This window comes from Bufo bufo, chromosome 6 (assembly GCF_905171765.1).
Source record: "Bufo bufo chromosome 6, aBufBuf1.1, whole genome shotgun sequence".
In the NCBI taxonomy this organism is placed as follows: Eukaryota; Metazoa; Chordata; class Amphibia; order Anura; family Bufonidae; genus Bufo; species Bufo bufo.
In genome coordinates, this window is record NC_053394.1 from 283,063,954 (window position 1) to 283,084,193 (window position 20,240).

Genomic DNA, 20,240 nt, shown 5'->3' on the forward strand with positions numbered 1-20,240 from the left:
ACTTAGAAAATTTTCTAAGTATGAAAGTAGCCTGAGCGGATCCGTTCAGACTTTGCATTGTAAGTCAATGGGGAACGGATCCGCTTGAAGATTGAGCCATTTGGTGTCTTCTTCAAGCGGATCCGTCCCCATTGACTTACATTGTAAGTCTGGACGGATCCGCTCGCCTCCGCACGGCCAGGCGGACACCCGAACGCTGCAAGCAGCGTTCAGGTGTCCGCTCACTGAGCGGAGCGGAGGCTGAGCGCTGGCAGGCGGATGCATTCTCAATGGATCCGCCTCCATTGAGAATGCATTGCGGCCGGGCGGCTGCGTTCAGGACCGCTCGTGAGCCCCTTCAAACGGAGCTCACGAGCGGACACCTGAACGCTAGTGTGAAAGTAGCCTTACAAGAAATAGCTGACAGGTTAGATCATGTGATATTTTTATAGAGCCGGTCGATATGGACGTGGCGATACCTAATATGTATACTTTTTATTTATTTATGTAAGTTTTACACAATGATTTCATTCTTGAAGCAAAAAATAATCATGTTTTAGTGTTTCCATAGTCTGAGAGCCATAATTTTTTCAGTTTTTGGGCGATTACCTTGGGTAGGGTAGGATTTTTGCGGGATGAGATGACGGTTTTATTGGCACTATTCTGGGGTGCGTGTGACTTTTTGATCGCTTGCTATTCCACTTTTTGTGATGTAAGGTGACAAAAAAATGGTTTATTTAGCACAGTTTTTATTTTTTATTTTTTACGGTGTTCATCTGAGGGGTTAGGTCATGTGATATTTTTATAGAGCCGGTCGATATGGACGCAGCGATACCTAATATGTATACTTTTTTTTTATTTATGTAAGTTTTACACAATAACAGCTTTTTTAAAACAAAAAAATGATGTTTTAGTGTCTACATATTCTGAGCCATAGTTTTTTTTATTTTTTGGGCGATTGTCTCAGGTAGGGGCTCCTTTTTTGCGGGATGAGGTGACAGTTATATTGGTACTATTTTGGTGGGGCAAACGCCTTTTTGATCGCTTGCTGTTGTACTTTTTGTGATGTAAGGTGACAAAAAAATGGTTTATTTAGCACAGTTTTTATTTTTTACAGTGTTCATCTGAGGGGTTAGGTCATGTGATATGTTTATAGAGCCGGTCGATACCTAATATGTATACTTTTTTTTTTCTCCCTATTTTTTGAATCAATTGTTTTTATTAAGATTTTCAAGAAAATAGGAGAAAATAATGTGGCATAATATGTAAAAAGATACAATAAGGTGGACGCAGCCACTCAATAAGAACATACATTTTCGATGTAAGCCGCCACATGTAGGGCGGAACTGATATCCACCAGAAATAAACTTGCCAGGTGAGTCTAATGCATTAAATGGTAAATGAACAATAAATAAAGAAAAAGTTACAGAGGGATAAACACAACAGGGAAAGAAAGGATATTATTACAATATCAGGCGGTTTTGCCCGATTGTGTGGTTTAGGAGGCGTAAGTCCACAAGAGAGGCTGAGGGAAGGCACAACCGGTTTAGGTATTCACTCAGGTATACTGCACCTAGATAATAATGGGAAAATATATAAAATCCCTCAAAGTTAGTGCAATTATTCACAACCGTTCCCTTAACTCATCTAAAATAAGTAGCAAGACATTTTATGGGATATTTATAACTCCCATCAATTTTGATCCTATTAGAGGAATCAAGTGTCCCTTATACTAGAGGAAGTAAGGGGGTCATTTCGCCGATGATTTCCGCGTCTTCCTACAGAGAACCGAATGTCCCATAATTGGAGGAGATTTTGCCCTTCTTCAACTGATTTCACCACATGAGTTTTGCCATCCTTCCGTATAAGGAGTTTCTGTGGGTATCCCCATTTGTATTGAATGTCATTATCTCTGAGGGCGAGAGTAACAGGTTGCAGCTCTCTTCTTTGCCTTAGCGTCGCCATAGATAAATCAGCAAACAGCCTGACTGATTGAAAAGGAGCAGGTAACTGATCGCAGTTTCTGGCCGCTAACATCAAGGCCTCTTTTGTGTGGAAAAAATGGATGCAGGCTAAGGTGTCTCTTGGGACGTCCGCGCTTAGATGAGCTGGCTTAGGAATCCTGTGAGCTCTGTCTATGATCATATCAGGAACAGGTATTTTCGGCAAAAGCGATTTAAATAGACTTTTGAGATATGTTTGTAGGTCTCTGGGAGCCACATCCTCTGGTATACCCCGGAATTTCACATTGTTCCTCCTGGAACGATCTTCCATATCTGCGATTTTGTACTTTAGAGATTCAAGTTCATCTGCCAAATCATTGTGTGCATCTATAATATTATTTTGTGAGGCCGCAAATTCAGCCATTTTACTTTCCAAATGAGCTACCTTGCTTTCATTTTCCTTAACTTTGGCAGCTAAGGAGTTAATCATCTCTGCTATGTCTGCACGTAGTGACTGGTGCAGTACAAGGAGCATATTTTTTATGGAATCTTCACAGAGTGGCTTATCAGAGGTTTGATATGTAAGTATAGGGGCTACATGGGAAGTCTCTGCTGGTATCACCCATGTTGCAGTACTGACCTCTTGATGTGTGGAGGATTCCAGTCTCGGTCTCTGCTTTTGAGGACTAGCCGAGGGTGAGTAGCTTAAGCTTGCTGCGGCGCCATTTTCTGGACCTGTGGTCTCCAAGGCCTGGAACTCGCCTGGAGTCGGAGGGAGCGAAGGGAACTCTGCCTCGTTCAGAGAAAAGACCTCGGGCTCCGGAGGAGGTGAGTGTGAAGGTGAGCTGTGTTTCGGCGAGACGCTGCTGCAGGGCGACGGCGGGTAAGTGCCGCTGTGTGATCCGGCGCCATCTTTAGCCGGGCCTCTCTCAAAGAAGCCGTCTAGATTCCCGCTTTGCATTTTAGGCAGTTGTCTTTTGGACCTCCCCATGTTATCGGGTATGATGTCCAGCTTCTGCCCAGGGTAGTCGGGTAACGGAGAGGGTGGTGTAAGCTCTGGGAAGCTCAATTGTGGTCGCTCTGGTGCAGGAGCTCTAAGATCAGGCGGCCATTCCTCTCAGTGGCCAAGCCACGCCCCTTCTCCCTATTTTTTACCAAATTTTTTTAACTTTATTTGGGGAAAATGACGTTTTTGTTTATTTTTACTTGAAATTTTTTGGGGGGAAAACTTTATTTTTTCAACTTTTTTTTCACTTTATTTTTTCAACTTTTTTTTAAATTTATTTTTTGTCCCACTTTGGGACTTGAACTTTTGGGGGTCTAATCCTTTACAATGCATTCCAATACTTCTGTATTGGAATGCATTGGCTGTATGAGTAATACTGTGTGTATTACTCATACAGCTTCCGGCCTGTGAGATCCAGGGGGCTGGATCTCACAGGCACGTCACAGGAAGGCAGCGCGATGCCTTCCTTAGACATCGCGCTGCCTTCCATGCCATTGGATCTCCCCTACAGCCGCATGGGGACCCGATGGCACCGCCCGCTGCCGCAATAGGTAAAAGCCGCAAACCGCAGGTCTGAATTGACGATCACGGGACCCCCCCCCAGGCATTTAGCCGAGGTGCCTGCTCAATGATTTGAGCAGGCACCGGGTTCTGATCACCGCCCGCCGCGCGGCGGTGATCAGAAATACACAGGGCATACAGGTACGCCCTGTGTCCTTAAGTACCAGGACAAAAGGGCGTACCTGTACGCCCTGTGTCCTGAAGAGGTTAATAATGCATTAGACAGTTCTTAACCCAATTTTAGTAGTTTCTGCAATTTCCTTAGAGGTTTTCTCTGCTTGATGCATGCCAATGATTTGACCCTTCTCAAACAGACTAACATCTTTTCCACGACTTCGAGATGTGTCTTTCGACATGGTTGTTTAAGAAATGAGAAGCAACTCATTGCACCAGTTGGGGTTAAATAACTTATTGCCAGCTGAAAGATAATCGCCCATGTAGTAATTATCCAATAGGAGGCTCATAACTATTTGCTTAGTTAAATCCAGGTGGCGACTTTTTTGTTTTGGAGAGGCAGTGTATATCAACTCATATTTACCACTGTCATGAAGTACAATGTTTCGCGAGAAAACAATCTCAGAATGGCTTGGATAAGTAAAAACGCTCCAAAGTTATTACCACAAGTGACACATGTTAGATTTGCAATAAATGGACTGGGCAGGAGGGTGAAAAATGTCTCTGTCTTGAAGGGGTTAATGGAAAAAGTTTGTAACAACCAGGACTCCCCCTAGAGCTGGCCGCTCCTCCAAACTAAGTAATTCAGGGGAGATGACCAAGATCGTAATGGTTACTCCTGACTGAGCTCCAAAGATCCTGTGTGCAGATGGGAGAAATTTCCAGAAGATCAACCATCACTGCAGCACTCCACCAATCTGGACTTTATGTTAGATAAAATGTAGAATAAAATTCAGGTCAGCAGTTGGGTTGAGCGAAACCGAACTGTAAAGTTCAGGTTCGTACCGAACTTTAGGATTTTTGGACCCCGGACCCGAACCCGAACATTTCAGTAAAAGTTCGGGTTCGGTGTTCGGCGAGTTAATGGTGCTTTTTGAAAGGCTGCAGAGCAGCCAATCAACAAGCGTTTAACTCTGTGCCCTTAGAAGCCATCACAGCCATGCCTACTAATGGCATGGCTGTGATTGGTCAGTGCAGCATGTGACCCAGCCTCTATATAAGCTGGAGTCATGTAGCGCTGCACGTCACTCTGCTGTGCTTAGTGTAGGAATAGGATGCTGCTGCTGTGAGGGAGAGAATAGGAAAAAAACTTTAATCAGAACTGCAATTGAAAGCGCATTAGTAAGACCAAATGGCATGACCAGATTTTCATAATGCCCTTCCGGAGTATTAAAAGCCGTCTTCCACTCATCCTCCTCTTTGATGCGAACCAGGTTATAGGCTCCTCTGAGATCCATTTTGGAGAACCATTTAGCACCAGCAACCTGATTAAAGAGGTCGGGAATGAGAGGAAGAGGATAGGGATCTCGGATAGTTATCCGGTTTAATTCCCGGAAATCCAGGCAAGGACGTAGGCCCCCATCTTTCTTTTTAACGAAAAAGAACCCTGCAGCCACAGGTGAAGAAGAGGGTCTGATGTGTCCCTTAGCCAAACTCTCCGAAATATAATCTTTCATAGCCTTCCTCTCCGGGCCGGAAAGATTGTATAACTGGGTTTTAGGTAGTTTTGCCCCAGGTAATAGATTAATCGGGCAATCATATGGACGATGAGGTGGTAACCCCTGACAACCCTTCTCAGAGAACACATCCATAAAATCTGACAGAAAGGCAGGTAAAGATGTTACAGAGAGTGTAGAGCACCTACTACTCAAGCAGTTGTCCTTACAATGTTCACTCCACTCCACAATCTCCCCGGCCTGCCAATCCACCACTGGATTGTGAGTCACCAGCCAGGGAAGCCCCAATACCATAGGAGCCGGAAGACCGTCCAGGACATAACAAGAGATATGCTCTTTCTGGAGGTCCCCTACCTGCAGATGGATATTATGGATGATCTGAGTTAACTCTCTCTGAGTAAGAGGGGAGGAGTCGATGGCAAACACAGGAATAGTTCTGCATACCGGTTCCGGAGTAAAACCCAGAGCCTGAGCAAACCGTGAATCCACCAAGTTGACCGCCGCCCCACTGTCCAAAAAGACTGAACAGATCTCAGTTTTATTGCCCGCCTCAACGGTAGCGGACAACAAAAACTGAGACATGCGTATGGAGGAAATGAATACGCCCAGACTGTTCTCCTCTGCACAATCTGGGGACTCTAGTTTTCCGGCGGCTCCTTTGTTTGTGGTCTCTTGGGTTCTGAGGGACAAACCTTTACAAAATGACCCCTCCCCCCACAACGAAAACAAACCTCTGACCTACGGCGGAACTTAGAAGGATTCACCCGTCTAGTGGCGCCCCCTATTTGCATTGGTTCGACTGGACCATAACCTGCCCTATAGAGGCCTCCGTAAAATTTAATAGTCTCTCCCTGAGTCGTCTGTCGATTCTTATGGACAGAGACATAGCAGCCTCAAGAGACCCAGGGACCTCGTATACCGCCAGCACGTCTTTTAATTTTTCAGACAACCCCTGGCAGAACTGACTCCTAAGGGCCGAGTCGTTCCATAACGTATCAGTAGCCCACCTACGGAATTCGGAACAATATAGTTCAGCAGACCGGTTCTCTTGCCGAAGTCTACGTAGCTTAGACTCAGCCAGTGAGACCCTGTCCGGGTCATCATATACGAGACCCAGGGCTTCAAAAAACTCCTCCACTGATCGTAAGCCCGGAGAGTCTGATGGTAGTGAGAAAGCCCAAGCCTGCGGATCTCCTTGCAGGAGAGAAATTACAATGCCCACCCGTTGTTCCTCACCGCCGGAGGATCTAGGGCGTAACCTGAAGAACAATTTGCAAGCTTCTCTTTAGGTTATAAATTGGTCTCTCCCTCCAGAGAACCTATCAGGTAAAGCCACTTTTGGCTCAGGAGTACCTTGGTTTCCCGTAGCAACGGTGGAACCCAAGGATTGCTGCTGCAGCACTGTTGCTTTTAATCCTGCCACTTCAAGGGATAACCCCTGTAATTGTTTCGCCAAAACCGAAACCAGATCCATAGTGGAACAGACAAAATACAAAGCAAAACAGCAAGCAAAAAAGAAAAAAAAAAAAAGAAATGTCACTTTTTTTTTTTTTCTTTTTTAAAAGGCCAGATATACTGTCACGACCGCTATCCCAGCAGCAGTCGTGTCGCACCAGACGGAGGGGAAGGGGGACCCTTATCTACGGATGGGAAATAGAATGGCCACCCCTGACTAACCCTAAGCTAGCACCTGTCTGCCCTGATACCCTAGACGGGGTGTGAACCCGTGCGGCGAGCAGGATGCTTAAACCCTCAGTCGCCCTAACAAGACTGGACTGGGGAAAGGCCGATGGGAAGCGCTAGTCACCATCACTCACGTCTAGGAAAACAACAGGGGAAGACAGCAATAAACAAACAACAGCAGAGATAGACTTATCCAGTCACGAGCAGAGAAGGCGATCCCAAACACGACAGTCCACGCAGGACAAGAGCTCCACAGCAACACCATCAAACGATCTCCTTCCAAGGTCAGAGTAGCACTGGAAGTAAGGACTATATCTGGCAATGACTGCAAGTGAAAGTGAAACTAATATAGTAGCTGGGAGTGGCAGACAGGACTCACCTGAGAAGGATGCCTACAAACTCCCAGTCAGGACAAAAAGGTTCACAAGGCAAAACCCAGATGACATACCCTGAACCACGGAGCAAACTCACAAGCTATCGCGAGTAGCAAGTCGCTGCGACCTTCTCCTCCAAGACCTGTCTGGATCAGTCACAGTTGTGACAAAAATACACAATTTTACAGCCCTTGCTGCATCTGTACATGTGAAATTCAAGCATTATATACTGCTGTCATATTCTGTTATTCAAAAAACACCCATTTTGGGCAAAATAATAAATTTGCGGCCTTGTCTGCATCTGTACGTGTCAAATTCAAGTGTTATATACTTTGGCCAAAGTACTTAATATTGCAGCCTTTGCTGCATCCGTTATTGTTAAAACAAGCTTTAAATACCTCAATAATTTTCTGGGTTTTAAAAAACACCCATTTAGGGCAAAATACTTAATTTGAGGCCTTGTCTGCATCTGTCCGTGTGAGATACACGCTTTAGATACTGCTGTGCTATTCTGGTATTAAAAAAAACACCCATTTTTATGGCAAAAATCTTAATTTTGAAACCTTGTCTGCATCTGTACGTGTGAGATACACCCTTTAGATACTGTAGTTCTATTCTGCTATTAAAAAAACACCCATTTAGGGCATAAACCTTAATTTTGCAGCCTTTGCTGCATATGTCATTGTGAGATACACCCTTTACATACTGCTGTGCTATTCTGGTATTAAATAAACACCCATTTTGGGCAAAAATCTTAATTTTCCAGCCTTTGCTGCATCTGTCATTGTGAGATACACACGTTAGATACTGTTGTTCTATACTGTTATAAAAAAAAAAATACCCATTTTGGGCAAAAATCTTAATTTGCGGCCTTGTCTGCCTCTGTATGTGTGGGATACACGCTTTAGATACTGCTGTGCTATTCTGGTATTAAAAAAACACCTACAGTTGCAAGAAAAAGTATGTGAACCCTTTGGAATGATATGGATTTCCGCACAAATTGGTCATAAAATGTGATCTGATCTTCATCTAAGTCACAACAATAGACAATCACAGTCTGCTTAAACTAATAACACACAAAGAATTAAATGTTACCATGTTTTTATTGAACACACCATGTAAACATTCACAGTGGAGGTGGAAAAAGTATGTGAACCCTTGGATTTAATAACTGGTTAAACCTCCTTTGGCAGCAATAACATCAACCAAACGTTTCCTGTAGTTGCAGATCAGACGTGCACAACGGTCAGGCGTAATTCTTGACCATTCCTCTTTACAGAACTGTTTCAGTTCAGCAATATTCTTGGGATGTCTGGTGTGAATCGCTTTCTTGAGGTTATGCTACAGCATCTCAATCAAGTTGAGGTCAGGACTCTGACTGGGCCACTCCAGAAGGCATATTTTCTTCTGTTTAAGCCATTCTGTTGTTGATTTGCTTCTATGCTTTGGGTCTTTGTCCTGTTGCAACACCCATTTTCTGTTGAGCTTCAGTTGGTGGACAGATGGCCTTAAGTTCTCCTGCAAAATGTCTTGATAAACTTGGGAATTCATTTTTCCTTCGATGATAGCAATCCATCCAGGCCCTGACGCAGCAAAGCAGCCCCAAAACATGATGCCCCCACCACCATACTTCACAGTTGGGATCAGGTTTTGATGTTGGTGTGCTGTGCCTCTTTTTCTCCACACATAGTGTTGTGTGTTTCTTCCAAACAACTCAACTTTGGTTTCATCTGTCCACAGAATATTTTGCCAGTACTGCTGTGGAACATCCAGGTGCTCTTGTGCAAACTGTAAACGTGCAGCAATGTATTTTTTGGACAGCAGTGGCTTCCTCTGTGGTATCCTCCCATGAAATCCATTCTTGTTTAGTGTTTTACGTATCGTAGATTTTCTAACAGGGATGTTAGCATATGCCAGATACTTTTGTAAGTCTTTCGCTGACACTCTAGGATTCTTCTTCACCTCATTGAGCAGTCTGCGCTGTGCTCTTGCAGTCATCTTTACAGGACGGCCACTCCAAGGGAGAGTAGCAGCAGTGCTGAACTTTCTCCATTTATAGACAATTTGTCTTACCGTGGACTGATGAACAGCAAGGCTTTTGGAGATACTTTTATAACCCTTTCCAGCTTTATGCAAGTCAACAATTCTTAATCGTAGGTCTTCTGAGAGCTCTTTTGTGCGAGGCATCATTCACATCAGGCAATGCTTCTTGTGAAAAGCAAACCCAGAACTGGTGTGTGTTTTTTATAGGGCAGGGAAGCTGTAACCAACACCTCCAATCTCATCTCATTGATTGGACTCCAGTTGGCTGACACCTCACTCGAATTAGCTCTTGGAGATGTCAGTAGTCTAGGGGTTCACATAGTTTTTCCACCTGCACTGTGAATGTTTACATGATGTGTTCAATAAAAACAAGGTAACATTTAATTCTTTGTGTGTTATTAGTTTAGGCAGACTGTGATTGTCTATTGCTGTGACTTTGATCAAGATCAGATAACATTTTATGACCAATTTGTGCAGAAATCCATATCATTCCAAAGGGTTCACATACTTTTTCTTGCTGCATACTTCATACTTTGCTGCATATGTCATTGTGAAATACACCCTTTAGATACTGTTGTTCTATTCTGCAATAAATAAAACACCCATTTAGGGCAAAAATCTTAATTTTGCAGCCTTTGCTGCATCTGTCATTGTGAGATACACACGTTAGATACTGTTGTTCTATTCTGTTATTAAAAAAAACAAAAAACATTTTGGGCAAAAATCTTAATTTGCGGCCTTGTCTGCATCTGTACATGTGAGATACACGCTTTAGATACTGCTGTGCTATTCTGGTATTAAAAAAACACCCATTTAGGGCAAAAATCTTAATTTTGCAGCCTTTGCTGCATATGTCATTGTGAAATACATCCTTTAGATACTGTTCTATTCTGCAATAATAAAACAAAACTATTTAGGGCAAAAATCTTAATTTTGCAGCCTTTGCTGCATCTGTCATTGTGAGATACACCCTTTACATACTGCTGTGCTATTCTGGTATTAAATAAACACCCATTTTGGGCAAAAATCTTAATTTGCGGCCTTGTCTGCATCAGTACGTGTGAGATACTCGCTTTAGATACTGCTGTGCTATTCTGGTATTAATAAAACACCCATTTAGGGCAAAAATCTTAATTTTTCAGCCTTTGCTGCATATGTCTTTGTGAGATACACCCTTTAGATACTGCTGTGCTATTCTGTAATTGAAAAAAATATATATTTAGGGCAAAAATCTAAATTTGCAGTCTTTGCTGCATCTGTCATTGTGAGATACACCCTTTACATACTGCTGTGCTATTCTGGTATTAAAAAAACACCCATTTTGGGCAAGATCCTAAATTTGAGAAATATGAGGAGAGCGTCAAATGAGGGACGTGGCCCCTGTCGTGGTGCTGCTGGTGGAGCTTCTGTTGCAGGGAGAGGTCGTGGTCGATCTGTGCCAACTACACGCACAAGTGAAACACCTTCCTCAGGTGCGAGTAGGCGACAGAACCTTCAGCGGTATTTGGTCGGGCCTAATGCAGCTCTATGAATGGTGAGGCAAGAACAAGTACAGGCGATAGTAGATTGGGTTGCTGACAGTGCCCCCAGTTCCTTTACATTGTCTCCCACCCAGTCTCCTGGCGAAAGATCAGAGTTGGCACCTGTAGCGGATGTCCATCAGTCTTTCACCTCACCCCCTTGCAAATCAGCCAAGCAGTCTGAGCCACAAGTCATGCAGCAGTCTCTTCTGCTTTTTGCTGACTCTGTTAGCAGGGTTTCCCAGGGCCATCCACCTAGCCCTGCCCCAGAAGTGGAAGAGATTGAGTGCACCGATGCCCAACCACTTATGTTTCAAGATGAGTACATGGGAGGACCATAGCAGCACATCTCGGATGATGACGAAGCACAGGTGCCAACTGCTGGGGCTTTCGAAAGTGTGAAAACCGACAAGGAGGGCAGGGGTGAAGACTGGGTGGAAGATGATGTGGAGGACGATGAGGTCCTCGACCCCACATGGAATCAAGGTCATGCGAGTTACTTGTGTAATTCGGAGGAAGAGGCGGTGGTCGCGCAGAGCCACCAGCACAGCAGAAGAGGGAGCAGGGTGCAAAAGCGGAGCGGCCGTCCCCTAGACAGTACGCCTGCTACTGCCCACCACAGCAAGGGACCGAGCACACCAAAGCCAGCTCCAAGGAGTTCCCTGGCGTGGCAGTTCTTCAGACAATGTGCTGACGACAAGATACGAGTGGTTTGCACGCTGTGCAATCAAAGCTTGAAGCAAGGCATAAACGTTCTCAACCTAAGCACAACCTGCATGACCAGCCATTTAAGTGCAAAGCACGAGCTGCAGTGGAGTAGACACCTCAAAAACCAAGAAAGGACTCTGGCTCCTCCTGCTTCCTCTTCTGGTGCAGTCTCGGCCTCTTCATCCACCTCTGGAGTGACAGTGCCACCTGCCACCCCGCAAACAGAGGATCTGCCAGCAACACCACTATCTGGGTCACCAAGCATCTCCACAATGTCCCACGGAAGCGTTCAGCTCTCCATCTCCCAAACACTGGAGCTGTTCCACAGTACGTCGTCCCCAGCCGCCACTACTTTTCCAGGCGTGCCATCCCTTCCCTGCACAACCAAGTGGGGGGCAAAATCAGGTGTGCAGTGCGCAACGCCATCTGTGGTGCACCTCACTACGGATACGTGGACCAGTAAGCATGGTCAGGGACGTTATATCTCCATAACAGCACACTGGGTAAATGCAGTGGCGGCTGGGCCTGAGGCAGATAGCAGTTTGGCGCATGTCCTTCCACCATCGAGGATTGCAGGGCACTTCAGTTTGCCTCCTGTTGCTTCCTCCTCCTACTCCGCTTCCTCATCCTCTACCGACTCCTTATCCGGTCAGCGTAACACCTTCACCACCAACTTGAGCACAGCCAGGGGTAAACGACAGCAGGCAGTTTTAAAACGTATCTGTTTGGGGGACAAACCCCTCACCGCGCAGGAGCTGTGGATGGGCCTTGAGCAACAGACCGATGAGTGGTTGGTGCCAGTGAGCCTCAAGCCCGGCCTGGTGGTGTGCGATAATGGGCGAAATCTCGTAGCAGCTCTGGAGCTAGCCGATTTGACGCACATCCCTTGCCTGGCACATGTGCTGAATTTGGTGGTGCAGAGATTCCTTAAAAATTACCCCGATATGTCAGAGCTGCTGCATAAAGTGCGGGCCGTCTGTGCGCGCTTTCGGCGTTCTCACCCTGCTGCTGCACGCCTCTCAGCGCTGCAGCGTAACTTCGGCCTTTCAACTCACCGCCTCATATGCGACGTGCCCACAAGGTGGAATCCACCTTGCACATGCTGGCCAGACTGTGCGAGCAGCAGCAGGCGATAGTGGAGTTTCAGCTGCAGCACGCACTGGTGAGTCGCTCTGCGGAACAGCACCACTTCACCACCAATGACTGGGCCTCCATGCTTGAACTGTGTTCCTTGTTGCACTGTTTTGAGTACTCCACCAACATGGTCAGTGCCGATAACGCCATTCTCAGCGTTACTATGCCACTTCTATGCCTCCTTGAAAAAACGCTGGCGATGATGGAAGAGGGTGTGGCACAGGAGGAGGAAGAGGGATAATTTCATAGGGTTTCCAGCCAGTCATTAACAAGTGGCTCCGAGGGTGGGTTCCTGCACCCACAAACGCCAGGTACACAATTGTCCAGGCAGGGCACAGTTCTGGAGGAGGAGGAGGAGATGGAGGAGGAGGAACCATGTTCACAGCAGGGTGGCACCCAAACCAGCTCATGGCCATCACTGGTGCGTGGCTGGGGAGGACACAGACGATACACCTCCCACAGAGGACAGCTTTTCGTTGCCTCTGGGCAGCCTGGCACACATGAGCGATTACATGCTGCAGTGTCTCCGCAACGACCGCCGAGTTGCCCACATTCTAACTTGTGCTGATTACTGGGTGGCCACGCTGCTGGATCCCCGTTACAAGGACAACGTACTGTCCTTAATTCCCTCACTGGAGCGTGATCGTAAGATGCGCGAGTACAAGCGCACGCTGGTAGACGCGCTCTTGGTGGCATTCCCACCTGACAACAGGGGCACAGTTGAAGCACAAGACAAAGGTAGAGGAGTAGGAAGAGTTCGCCAATGCAGCTAGGGCACCGCCAGCACCTCAGAAGGCAGGGTTAGCATGGCCAAAATGTGGAAAAGCTTTGTCAGCACGCCACAACAACCAGAACCACCAGCTGATATGGAACGTCTTAGCAGGAGGCAGCATTTCAGCAACATGGTGGAGCAGTATGTGTGCACACGCCTACACGTACTGAGATACGGGTCTGCCCCTTTCAACTTCTGGGTCTCCAAATTGGGCACATGGCCTGAGCTTGCCCTTTATGCCTTGGAGGTGCTGGCCTGCCCTGCAGCCAGTGTATTATCTGAACGTGTGTTTAGCATGGCAGGGGGCGTTATCACAGACAAGCGCAGCTGCCTGTCCACAGCCAATGCGGACAAGCTTACGTTCACTGAAATTAACCAGGCATGGATCCCACAGGACTTGTCCGTACCTTGTGCAGAATAGACATGTATACCGGCCTTAACCAGCCATTGTTATACTACAGCGCAATTGCTCATTCTTGTATTTTGGATATTTCACACTCTTTTGAAGTGTACCCTAATAAAAAAAATATATATTAAAAACAAAAACCAGTGTTGGCTACCTCGTCCTCCTCCACCGTCGCTTCCACCTACATCGCTACGTCCACCGCCTCCTCAAACTCCTACTCCATATGGACCTCCACCTTATAAATCAAGTTGTTTTTTTTTGTACGTATTTTATTTTATGTCATTTCACTAATTTGTCTGTTACATTTTCGTGTGAAATTCACAAATTTTTGGGTGTGATATACCACTGCTCTACTTAGTAGACAGATAAAAAAAAATCACTAATTTGTCTGTTACATTTTAGTATGAAATTCACCAATTTTTAGGTGTGATATACCCCTGCTCTACCTAGTAGACAGGTAAAAAAAAATCACTAATTTGTCTGTTGCATATTCGGGTGAAATTCACAAATTTTTGGGTGTGATATACCACTGCTCTACCTAGTAGACAGGTAAAAAAACATTCTTATGTTACATTCTTGGGTGACATTTGACCATTTTTGCAGTGATTAAACCCCTACTCTGCATAGGTGATAGGGACCTAAATTTTAAAAAATCGTCTGTTACAAGGTGACATTTTACCAATTTTGCCGTATACAAAACCCCTGCTCTGCATAGGTGACAAGGAATTCAATTTCAAAAATTCTTCTTTAATTGATGCGCGCCCCCTCCTTTCAATCAATGCTTAATAACTTGTCCCACATTTGCACTTCAATAATTTGTCCCACTTTTCCACTTGATCATATTTTATTTCAAAAAATTTACCTCCCTTGGATGTGGTCTCTCTTTCTCACGCTCCCTCTCTGGCGTGGAACCCTGATTCGCCGATAACCGTCATCAAGATGGTAGGCTCAGAAAAGAACATCGAAAGTTGATAGAGAAGATATCCAAATGGATCGTGGACGTCACGGTGACGTGCGATCTGGCAGAAGTTATCTAGAGTCAACAAAGCGGCAGCAGGGCCTCTCCTGTCTAACGTTTCCAAATCCTAAATACCCCAGTGACATTCCCTATAATTTTTTAATTAATCATTCCAATAACAGGGCATCTTAAGAGTCCTGTATTGTTATTTATCGTCACTACCTCCCCAAGTCGGGAGTGGGTAATTGCCGCGCGCACCCTCCTTTCCTTCAATTTTTCTGCTTTAATAACTTTTCCCATATTTCCGCTCGATCACAATTAAATTTCATCCATTGATCTCCCTTGGATGTGGTCTCTCTTTCTCACGCTCCCTCTCCGGAGTGGAACCCTGATTCGCTGATAACCGTGATCAACATGGTAGGCTCAGAAAAGAACATTGAAAGTTGATAGAGAAGATATCCAAATGGATCGTGGACATCACGGTGACGTGCGACATGGTGGGGCAGTATGTGTGCACACACCTACACATACTGACTGATGGGTCTGCCCCCTTCAACTTCTGGGTCTCCAAATTGGGCACATGGCCTGAGCTTGCCCTTTATGCCTTGGAGGTGCTGGCCTGCCCTGCAGCCAGTGTATTATCTGAACGTGTGTTTAGCATGGCAGGGGGCGTTATCACAGACAAGCGCAGCTGCCTGTCCACAGCCAATGCGGACAAGCTTACGTTCACTGAAATTAACCAGGCATGGATCCCACAGGACTTGTCCGTACTTTGTGCAGAATAGACATGTATACCGGCCTTAACCAGCCATTGTTATACTACAGCGCAATTGCTCATTCTTGTATTTTGGATATTTCACACTTTGAAGTGTACCCTAATAAAAAAAATATATATTAAAAACAAAAACCAGTGTTGGCTACCTCGTCCTCCTCCACCGTCGCTTCCACCTACATCGCTACGTCCACCGCCTCCTCAAACTCCTACTCCATATGGACCTCCACCTTATAAATCAAGTTGTTTTTTTTTGTACGTATTTTATTTTATGTCATTTCACTAATTTGTCTGTTACATTTTCGTGTGAAATTCACAAATTTTTGGGTGTGATATACCACTGCTCTACTTAGTAGACAGATAAAAAAAAAATCACTAATTTGTCTGTTACATTTTAGTATGAAATTCACCAATTTTTAGGTGTGATATACCCCTGCTCTACCTAGTAGACAGGTAAAAAAAAATCACTAATTTGTCTGTTGCATATTCGGGTGAAATTCACAAATTTTTGGGTGTGATATACCACTGCTCTACCTAGTAGACAGGTAAAAAAACATTTGCCCTTTACACCTTGGAGGTGCTGGCCTGCCCTGCAGCTAGTGTATTGTCTGAATGTGTGTTTAGCACGACTGGAGGGGGTTATCACAGGTTATATTTCCCAATGTTTTGGGGTGTACCCTAATTTATTAACTGCCTGAATAAAGTACGTTTAAAAACATTTTATTAAATATCAAATAAAAGTTGGTTCTCTACCACATTCAAAAATCAGGCTGGTGGTGCGAGTTAGAGTCTGGAATCTCATATGAATATGTACCAGCTCTACAAAACTCCCCCCCCCCCCCCCCACAAATATCTCAGTGAAGAGTATAGGGGCTGAAGAAAGCCCACACATAAAGTGGCGTGATGGGAGTCCAGGCCACTATACTGGGTCTGTACTACTACACTACATGACTCCAATATAGATTGGAGTACAAAGTACAACCACTGGTGGTATGATTTAAATGGACCCCCACCCCCACTAAGTAAGCGGCTCACTATTGGTTTATTAAACTACTACTGAACATAACAAGGCACTCTGTGATGCACTTGAACCTGAACAGTGCCCTCTATGATTAGGTTGCTGTTGCTCCTGAGGAAATACCGCGCAATAGCGGCAGAGCGCCTTGTTATGTTCAGTAGTAGTTTAATAAACCAATAGTGAGCCGCTTACTTAGTGGGCGTGGGGGTCCATTTAAATCATACCACCAGTGGTTGTACTTTGTACTCCAATCTATATTGGAGTCACGTAGTGTAGTAGTACAGACCCAGTGTAGTGGCCTGGACTCCCATCACGCCACTTTATGTGTGCGCTTTCTTCAGCCCCTATACTCTTCACTGAGATATTTGTGGGGGTGTGAGTTTTGTAGAGCTGGTACATATTCATACGAGATTCCAGACTCTAACTCGCACCACCAGCCTGATTTTTGAATGTGGTGGAGAACCAACTTTTATTTGATATTTATTTAATAAAATGTTTTTAAACTTACTTTATTCAGGCAGTTAATAGTGTTATATACCTAGTACGCTAAATAGTTTTCCATTCAACTGTTAATTTGTACCCTAATTTAAAAAAATAAAAATACATTTAAAACCAAAAAGCAGTGTAGGCTACCTCGTCCTCCTCCACTGCCCCTTCCACCTACACCGCCACGCCACATCCACTGCCTCCTCAATCTCCTACTCCATATGGACCTCGTCCTCCCAGATCAAGATTATTCTATTTTTTTTACGTATTTTATGTTATTTAAAGTAATTTCCCTATCCACATTTGTTTGCAGAGCACTTGCCATGCTCTTAACCACATTTTGATGCCATTTGCAGCCCTCTAGCCCTTTCCATGACATTTTTACAGCCATTTTAGTACTCAAAAGCTTTCGGGGTTCGGGGTCAAGTTCGGGTCCCGAACTCAAACTTTTTTGTGAAGTTCGGCCGAACCCGTCGAACCCGAACATCCAGGTGTCCGCTCAACTCTAGTCAGCAGCGGTGCAACCAGGAAGGTCCAGGCGTGAAGGTAAGTTTATAGCTTTTATTTATTTATAGTTTCCACAGGTTACTCGTTTCTGGGGAAGGGACCATTCCGGCCCAGAAACGCGTAACCTGTGGTAACTATAAATAAATAAAAGCTATAAACTTACCTTCAAGCCTGGACCTTCCTGGTTGTGCCGCTGCTGATCCAAATTTTCTTCTACATTTTCTGCTTGGCACGCTGTGCCTTGAGGGAAGAAGTTTGGCTGCACCAGCTACCCTCTATCCTCCGAGCGTAACCCATCCAGGTTAGCCCTTTTCACAGGCAGATTAAACTATCTGTCAAAATGGTCCCACCGATGAGTGCTGCTCTCCTTCTGCTTTTCTTTCAGTTCTCCTCAATAAAAGACACATGAAAGCCCGTCTGGAGTTTGCAAGAAAGAACCTAAAGGATTCTCAGACTGTGAGAGAGAATATTTTCTGGTCTGATGAAACCAAGATTAAACTTTCTGGCCTCAATTCTAAGTGTCAAGTTTGGTGGAAACCAGGCAGTGCCCAATTCTATCCCTACAGATATCCCTACACCACCTAGAGATATTCTTAATGAAAACCTGATCCAGAGTGCCCTGGACATCAGACTGGGCTGAAAGTTCATCTTCCAACAACATTTTTATTTATACTAGGCAATAATTGTTCGGTTGTAGTCAGAACAATATTGGAAGTTTTTGGTGGCTCTTTACACAAGTCATCCCTATTGAAGATGTCTCTCTTTTTTTTAAAGAATTAATGGCCGCTAGCTATGATCAGGTCATCAGTTCACTTTTTGGTTCCACATGGCAGCTATGCTGATAGGGTCAGTCTACAGTTGAGCGGCAGCTGGAAATCTGTTGCATCAGACCTTCCCCCCTTTAGGCAGAAAAGATTTAGTTTGTTGTCTTTGCTAACATATGTTTTAACAATTAGATCCTCATCCAGCTGCATATTTTTCCTCCTTAAAGATACCTTGACACAGCAGGGAGGTATGGAGGAGAAAATTGTTTGTAATTTAATAGTCTATGCATGCGTGTACTGCAGATACCATTCTCCTTGTCTGCAGCTGATAATGGGAAAAAAGGGAAAATTACAAAAATTGCAGAGTTTGCTACAATGGTGTCTACATTTCCCCGCCCCATCCCAAAATCTCCATCTGGTTCTAATAAAGTATTATTTGATGCCTTGTAGGAAGCCAAATGGGGGGGGAGGAGGGATGAGAGACAGAGAGCTTCCTGTAACAATTCAGCAGGGGGTGAGACTGACTGAGGTTGTAGAGCTATACAGTATAGGAGACAAAAAAAAGTACACATCATGAGGTTTGTCATTTGGAAATTACAAGTATGTAGAATTCAATACATTGCGATGATGTGTGATTGTGTCCATGACACCTACGACCCAGTATACCCACAAAGAATAATGTATATTTTTATACTACGTCACATTGATTAATGCAAACAGTGGTTGGTTCACTGAATTGCACAAAGGTCACTGTTATTAGGAAAATGGGAACAATGTAATGTGTATAGGTGCACAGGGTCATGTGAAGGTCTGGAATAAGTGGGTGGAGAGCTCCGGAAAATGGGGTTAAGTGCTGGCAGAGCTGCAGTGTGTAGGTGGATTACACAACATGATTCAGGGCTGTGTTAAAGCCTGGTAGGCTTTTCTGAAGACATAATAAAAAGAGCACAAGATGCGGGACCAATGTCATGTTCAGTGCTATTTAATGCCTGCAAAAAAATCTAGAATAGGCCTCATGCACACGGCCGTTGTTTGGGTCCGCATCCGAGCCACAGTTTTTGCGGCTCGGATGCGGACCCATTCACTTCAATGGGGCCGCAAAAGATGTGGACAGCACTCCGTGTGCTGTCCGCATCCTTTGCACCGTTCCGTGGCCCCGCAAAAAAAATATAGCATGTCCTATTCTTGTCCGTTTTGCGGACAAGAATAGGCATGTCTACAATGGGACGCCCGTTCAGTTCCGCAAATTGCGGAAGGCACAGGGGCTGCTTCCGCGGTTTGCAGACCGCAAAAAACGGACCGGTCGTGTGCATGTAGCCTGATTGTAGTGTTGTCAGGTTAAAAAAGAGGCAAATATTTTGTAGTCAAATTAAATATGTTAGTATTTTTGTCAATGCAAAATAGTAAGTAAAGATTAAAGCGGTTATGTACTTGGAGTGGTGGAGTTTTGGGTTAGCAAACCTTCCTCCTGGGCAGACCTGCGAAGGAAGCATACTAACCTGCTTCCTGATGCTGGCTCCTGGCTCCTTCCCTCTCCAACCTCTGCTGCTTTGCTTGGGTCCCTGATGCTGCCCCACCCCCCCATGACCATTTGACATGACACAAGAGCTTGGTTACTGGTGCTTTTGTCCGCTTAATAGATTACAAGTCAATCGGATACATCAAGGTTGGTTGCATCATAGCTCAGACAACATGCTGTAAATGCTAAGCAGACCTATAGTGCATTCGAAAAGTCTTCAGATCCTTTCATCTAAAGACTTTTATCTTTTTCACATTTTGTTAAGTTGTGATCTTGTGCTAAAATTCAAAATAAATCAGGTTTCCCCCATCAATCTGCACTCAATACCCCATAATGCGAAATGTCTGCAAATTCATTAAATAGGAAAAACTAACATTTTGCATGGACATAATTATTCAGACCATTTGCTATGACACTTTCTCTTTATCATATTTGAGAGGTTCCTGCACCTTGATT

The 20,240-nt window shown here is 44.8% G+C and overlaps 1 long non-coding RNA gene across 1 annotated transcript in view; it reads right to left on the minus strand.

The window, feature by feature from the left end:
* LOC121004341 overlaps positions 1–19,831 on the minus strand; it is a 51,093-nt gene extending 31,262 nt beyond the window's left edge. Inside the window, exon 1 of the long non-coding RNA XR_005779692.1 lies at positions 19,765–19,831. This is a non-coding gene — a long non-coding RNA (uncharacterized LOC121004341). The remainder of the gene's footprint in view (positions 1–19,764) is intronic.
* Positions 19,832–20,240: the final 409 nt, after the last annotated feature.